Source organism: Ixodes scapularis, unplaced genomic scaffold (genome assembly GCF_016920785.2).
Source record: "Ixodes scapularis isolate PalLabHiFi unplaced genomic scaffold, ASM1692078v2 PGA_scaffold0__279_contigs__length_252992795, whole genome shotgun sequence".
NCBI classification, from domain to species: Eukaryota; Metazoa; Arthropoda; class Arachnida; order Ixodida; family Ixodidae; genus Ixodes; species Ixodes scapularis.
In genome coordinates, this window is record NW_024609835.1 from 140,986,926 (window position 1) to 140,993,595 (window position 6,670).

Consider the following 6,670-nt stretch of genomic DNA (forward strand, 5'->3'; position numbering starts at 1 on the left):
TTTAGCCGCCGGACGGCGCTTCGGTCGGAAATGGGGAGGCGCTTTGGGAGTCGGGTGTCGCGTTTCAGGGGGTCCCGTGCCGTTACAAGTTGGAATTCTGCTTGTTTATGAGCTTTTCCCGGTATCGGGGAAATGGCCGCGGGCATGTCACCCACTTCGTTGCATTTCATGCAGAACCCCGGTTTTCGAACGCACGTGAAGACACCTAACTTTCCGACGAGAGGCTGCTGTCTCAACGCCGCGTGCGTCTACCCCTTGACCTTGAGATGCGGGGCCAGACGCTAAGGTTTGCCCAGGAACCCGCGGCCGAGACATTAACACGTCACCGGTCGCCAGGCCGTTTGCTGGGAGACAAAGTGCCTCAGAGCTCTCGGAGTCGTCTATCGGAACTCTTCCGTGACGCCCGGGAACCAGGCGCTCCCTATATATCCTGCATATGCCTGGCGTGTCTTTCCTTTTACTTTGTTGTCTACGGCCTTTAGCGGTGGGATTGACGTGCCCCAGCCGACATGTCTCGATGGTTCTTGCCGTTCGCGAATGTATATCTTCTGTGGCAAATAGGAAAGCCATAAGTCTTATTTTATCCTCGGCTTCTGAGAGCCAAGGCTCGGCTTATGGTTCACTCCCGGAGCAATGACCTCTCACCCGATTGGCCAAAAGTGCGCTGTGTGTAGGCGTTGTAGTTTGGTTCCTCTAGCCAATGGGACCAGGGTCGAACCCTGATTGGCCTACGCAGGTTCGAGCACGCTGTTTTAGACCCTGGTCGGACAGGGGAATCTTTGAGTTTTGGAACGGGCTCGTGAGCGACCCCACTGACGTTCAGCTCCCGCGGTTCGCCGCGTTACCTGTCGTGCGCGACAGCGTCTTCGTCTTCGCGGCTACAAGGTAGTCGCCGTCCTTACCGTGCGCTGTAGGATCACCTGACGCCGAGGCGTCTCAGTCTGTAAGCCGTGCGCGACAGTTTATTACAGCGCAGAATCTGTTCGTACTTGTCTTTTATGTAACTGTTTGATTCTTTTTTTTTTTAATCGAAGTAAAGTTTTGTTTAACTCGTTAGCCCTCCGAGTTGTCGGTCGCCTCTGCATCACCACCAACGCATCCAGCTCTCCAGCAACTACCTTCATCCATGATCCCCCCGGTCCTCGACGGCAACTTCAAGGTGGTCCATTGTGGTCGGGGAAATCAACCTACCTTAACATCTACTGGCGCAGTCGACAGGATCGTGGACGTCGCCGGCACCTTCAAGCATCATCAGGTGCCACCAAGAAGACGACGCCGGCAGTTGCTGAGGGGGAACCCATGGTGACATCCCCATCGACGGGCGGCGACGACACTCCGAGAGCGGCTACTAAGTTCAGGTAGGTGGTCTCTCCTCTCTGTCAGTGTTTTGGGGGACACCGTCTGAGCAAGGCACAATGCCCGAAACGAGAAGCGGAACCTCCACTGTTCCGCCTAGTGCTGCGGACAGCAGTGACATGGAGGCGAATAGGGGAGCGGGTTCGTCGTCGAACTCCCAAGTAGAGGGGACGGATGTCAACCTAGAACTTGAGAGGGAAAGAATTATTCTTCGGCAGATGGAACTTCAGTTGAAGTTGGCCGAGCTGAACGCTCGCAGTGGGGCGAGAGCAGTGCGTAGCGAGCGGGATCCTGAGATCGAAAGGGGGGAGGCGCTTAAGCACTATTCCAAAATGCTCCACGGAGCAATTCCAAAATTTCCACACGACGCCGAAGTGCCGGTATGGTTTGAGACCGTAGAGTGCCATTTTCACAGGTATGCCATGCCTGTCCAGATTCAGGCGCATCTCATCTACCCTTTGATCGCCACTCGCCTAGCTTACCTCTGCGCGAGCATGAAAGACGGCGAGTTTACGTTCGGACACCTGAGGTCCGTGGTGCTCGCCGAACTGCGACTTTCGGCGGAGGAGTATCGAAAAAGGTTTACAGCTGCGTCAAAAAGACGTGACGAGACGTGGAAGCAGTTTGCTACCAGGGTGTCTAGCTACCTGCAGTGTTACCTGGAGGCTAAAGGGGTGACTGAATTCCCTCAGCTATTGTCATTGTTGGTTGCAGACCACATGAAGGACACAATGGGGGGGGGGGGGGGGGCGCGGGAGTACGTCACCCTCCGGGAGGGCAAGGACTGGCTTAACCCGGCGAGCATGGCCGACCTTTTGGCGGTCTACGACACGGCAAAGGGCACCGCTCGAGGCCCAATAGAGGGAGAAACGAGAGGGTCCGGGGGTGAAAATCGCCGCCACGACGGGGGACCGCCCGCAAGGCCACCCCACGCCCCCCCGCGTAATTGCCACGTGTGTGGTAGCCCCTCACACCGGGCGGCGGAATGCACACGAAAACGCAAAACGAAGAGTCGACGTCGCACGCGAATGTGCGACACATTCTTCTGGATGAACCTGGCCCGGACCCGCTGACTATGAGAGTAGCAAGCGTATGGAGGGAGCGGCCGACGCCTTTTGTACCGACGCACGTTCAAGTGACGTGCGGCGGACAGGCGATTCGGACTCTCTTGGACTCGGGTACCGAAATAACGGTCGTTCGGGAGTCACTTTTGCCAAACGCGCTGGTCGAGCCCAGCGGTTCGGTAACGCTCGAGTCCGCTTTCGAGGAAAAGGTGAAGGCCGAATTGGTCGCACTTTCCATGTCTATGATAAAACCGGACGCTCCGGCGCTCGAGGAGGTGTGCGCGACGGTGTCGGTAATGTGTGCGCTGACGATGATCTCGTCCCGCACGCCCACTGCTTGCTAGCCTTAGACGCATGGGAAGCGCTTTCCACCGGTGCGCGGCATGACACGAATGGGATGGGAGCCGACGACGTCTTCGGGAGAACGCACCCCGACAAAGTGGTGTGTGCGGCCCGGGTAGCGGCCGGGGTGGACGTTGAGTTGGACAGCGCGGAGCCTTTCCCAAATTGTAATGACGCCGGTCGGCTGAGAACCTCTCGTGCCCTGCTGCGAACGACCGATGATGATCGGACTCTCGGTAAAGCGAAGCAGCGGTCAGGGTCGTCCGGGACAGAAAGGGACGACCCGACACTGGCGACGGTGATGCGCGACGCCGGTCACGCTGGACGTGGCACGTTCGTTCAGAACTGCGCTTCAGGGAACCCGACAGCACAGCTCGGGCGCCCGCAGGAGCGTAGGGGGGACGTCTCGCCCTCAGCAGACGAGTCTCCGTGGGTGGTAACCTGGGGACCCGGAAGGCGGTGGCGCGCATAAAACGACGGTGTCCCCCATGGCGACAGAAGGGTGGGTCCACCTACGGTTACCGCGAGCATGTGGACCACCTGAGACTGCGTGCCTGAGCTGTTGTGACTTTTCCGCAAAATCACAGGACTGAAGCGTTTTTGTGTAACTGTATTCTGTTTGCAGGAGCGTGATTTACAAGAGACTGCGGGAACTTTTCGTCACAACTGCGTTATTGTGTTTTTCACCGCGCGCAATGACTGTGGTAGTACTGCCTAGTTGTTGATTCTTTTTATGGGTGTTTTGTAGTTCACTTTGTCGATTTTTATTGTTTTAGTGAGTGTTTCGTGAACGCGTCTAGCGTCTATATTTGCGCTTAGGTGGCACAGTTAACCTCGTTCTCTGATGGCCACACGTATTTTCTTGTCATTACTCATGGTTATATTTTCTTGGTAGCTTTTATACCATATTATCTTTTGGATTTTGCCGAAAAGCCCCGTTAATTTGTTTTTCCAAGTGGGTTCGCATAAGTTGTATTTGTGTTTTGGGTTTTGCCGTCCACTCTCATTTGTTTTAACTGCTGACCAGTCCAAGAAGTCCTGGCGCAGTCTTAGGAGGGACGTGTAGAGGTGGTCGCCTTCATTTATTACTTTTTTTTCGACCGACAGGACGGCATATCCAGCTCTGTTTTATTTAGCCGCCGGACGGCGCTTCGGTCGGAAATGGGGAGGCGCTTTGGGAGTCCGGTGTCGCGTTTCAGGGGGTCCCGTGCCGTTACAAGTTGGAATTCTGCTTGTTTATGAGCTTTTCCCGGTATCGGGGAAATGGCCGCGGGCATGTCACCCACTTCGTTGCGTTTCATGCGGAGCCCCGGTTTTCGAACGCACGTGAAGACACTTAACTTTCCGACGAGAGGCTGCTGTCTCAACGCCGCGTGCGTCTACCCCTTGACCTTGAGATGCGGGGCCAGACGCTAAGGTTTGCCGAGGAACCCGCGGCCGAGACATTAACACGTCACCGGTCGCCAGGCCGTTTGCTGGGAGACAAAGTGCCTCAGACCTCTCGGAGTCGTGTATCGGAACTCTTCCGTGATGCCCGGGAACCAGGCGCTCCCTATATATTCTACATATGCCTGGCGTGTCTTTCTTTTTACTTTGTTGTCAACGGCCTTTAGCGGTGGGATTGACGTGCCCCAGTCGACATGTCTCAATAGTTCTTGCCGTTCGCGAATGTGTATCTTCTGTGGCAGATAGGAAAGCCATAAGTCTTATTTTATCCTCGGCTTCTGAGAACCAAGGCTCGGCTTATGGTTCACTCCCGGAGCAATGACCTCTCACCCGATTGGCCAAAAGTGCGCTGTGTGTAGGCGTTGTAGTTTGGTTCCTCTAGCCAATGGGACCAGGATCGAACCCTGATTGGCCTACGCAGGTTCGAGCACGCTGTTTTAGACCCTGGTCGGACAGGGGAATCTTTGAGTTTTGGAACGGGCTCGTGAGTGACTCCACTGACGTTCAGCTCCCGCGGTGCGCCGCGTTACCTGTCGTGCGCGACAGCGTCTTCGTCTTCGCGGCTACAAGGTAGTCGCCGTCCTTACCATGCGCTGTAGGATCACCTGACGCCGAGGCGTCTCAGTCTGTAAGCCGTGCGCGGCAGTTTATTACAGCGCAGAATCTGTTCGTACTTGTCCTTTATGTAACTGTTTGATTCTTTTTTTTTTAATCGAAGTAAAGTTTTGTTTAACTCGTTAGCCCTCCGAGTTGTCGGTCGCCTCTGCATCACCACCAACGCATCCAGCCCTCCAGAAACTACCTTCATCCACGATCTCCCCGGTCCTCGACGGCAACTTCAAGGTGGTCCATCGTGGTCGGGGAAAACAACCTACCTTAACATCTACTCCTCCAGACGACTTTCTGTGTGGGGTTGACAGCGGTTAATCCTGTTTTACGATGTTTTGATTTTTCTGTCTTATTCAATATTGAATTTTGTGAACTGGGATTTTTCTCCCCACTCCTGCAATAGCCCCAACGGGGCTGCAGTATGTAAAAATAAAAATAAAATATCAGATCATGTAAAGGTGACACAGTTATCGGTCATATTTCCCCGTAACGCTATGGAATACAGTCAACCGCGGCTGGGATGAAGCCTCTTCGAAGGACGCATCAGCTGTAGATGGTCCGCTGTTCGCGTGAATCTGGGTCCACAGGAGCCGCAGTGTAGGCGGCGGCCTGTCCGGCGGGATAAGCCAGTCCTCGAAAGTGCCGGGCTGGTACGCGATGAGATATGTCGGGTTTACTATCGTCCGCTTTCTTTATTCTCAGCGACACATCAACGCTGTATGTCCTTATAAACATTTAGCAGTGACATTCGCGGCTGAAAGCCCGTTCCCGCAGTAGCGTTTTACTTTGAACCTTTTAAGTCAAGATATATCTGCTGTGAATTACCGTGATATCCGTGTGTCATATTACGCGTGCCAAGCTACTTTTTCTTTTTTTTTTTTTCTTTGTTGCCTCGGTGTTTTTGCGGCGAAAAGTTTCGGTATCGCCGCCTGGTGAAAACTTTTTACAACCCGGAGAGAGGATGCTTTAATTTCCTCGGCTGGTGCAAGCACGTGCAATGCCAAGCTTCTATGCACTATAACAATTGAAATATAACCGTGTGGGTAGCACGTGCACTGCTAGGAGTGAGGAGAACAGAAGAGCACCTAGCGAGCTTATCACAACCGCATACGAAGTACGAAAACCTCGGCAACTCAAGGTGTTTATTTGTGTGTGTGTGTGTGTGTGTGTTTTTTTTTCTTTTTAAAGTTGCTGTTGTCGAGATAGAAAATTATGAATTTATGTTTGAAAGGCCACAAAGAAGCGTCATTAAGAACAATCTGTTAACTCAATTGAATGATGAACCAACGTTATTGGGAATTGAACTAAAAAAGCTATTTATATTTAATATAACTATTTTCACCAAATATCTACCACAAACGTCGCAAGTTTTTTGTTCCTTTTTCTGGGGACTTTGACCGATAGCGTTATGACTCCTTGCGTTCCACTATAGGACGCGTTGCGCGGGGTTGAGACATGGTGGTACCCTTGCGCAAGCAGCACTTGAACGGGTCCTTAACGAGGCTTTACAGTATTTGCGGTCATATCTAGGCACTGTAACCGAGAAATTACCGCTTAGCCTATTTTCAGAATTTCAAGACCTATAGTAAAAGAAAACAAATTTATAAAAAAAAATGCCGGAGGACAAAACTACCCGACAGATAACGCCATTGTGTTATATTGTCATTATCTGTCGTAAGCGGTCGTAATACCAACCTCGTAGACACACAAGACACCCCTACCGCTCATAACCATTCGAGGCGTCACGTTAGAGTTCCACACCAAACCTTTCAGCAGTGTCAAACCTCTAGACGATCCTGCATTAGTTACTACTTTTAGTACGATGGTACATATAGGCGATAGGAGATAGGCAT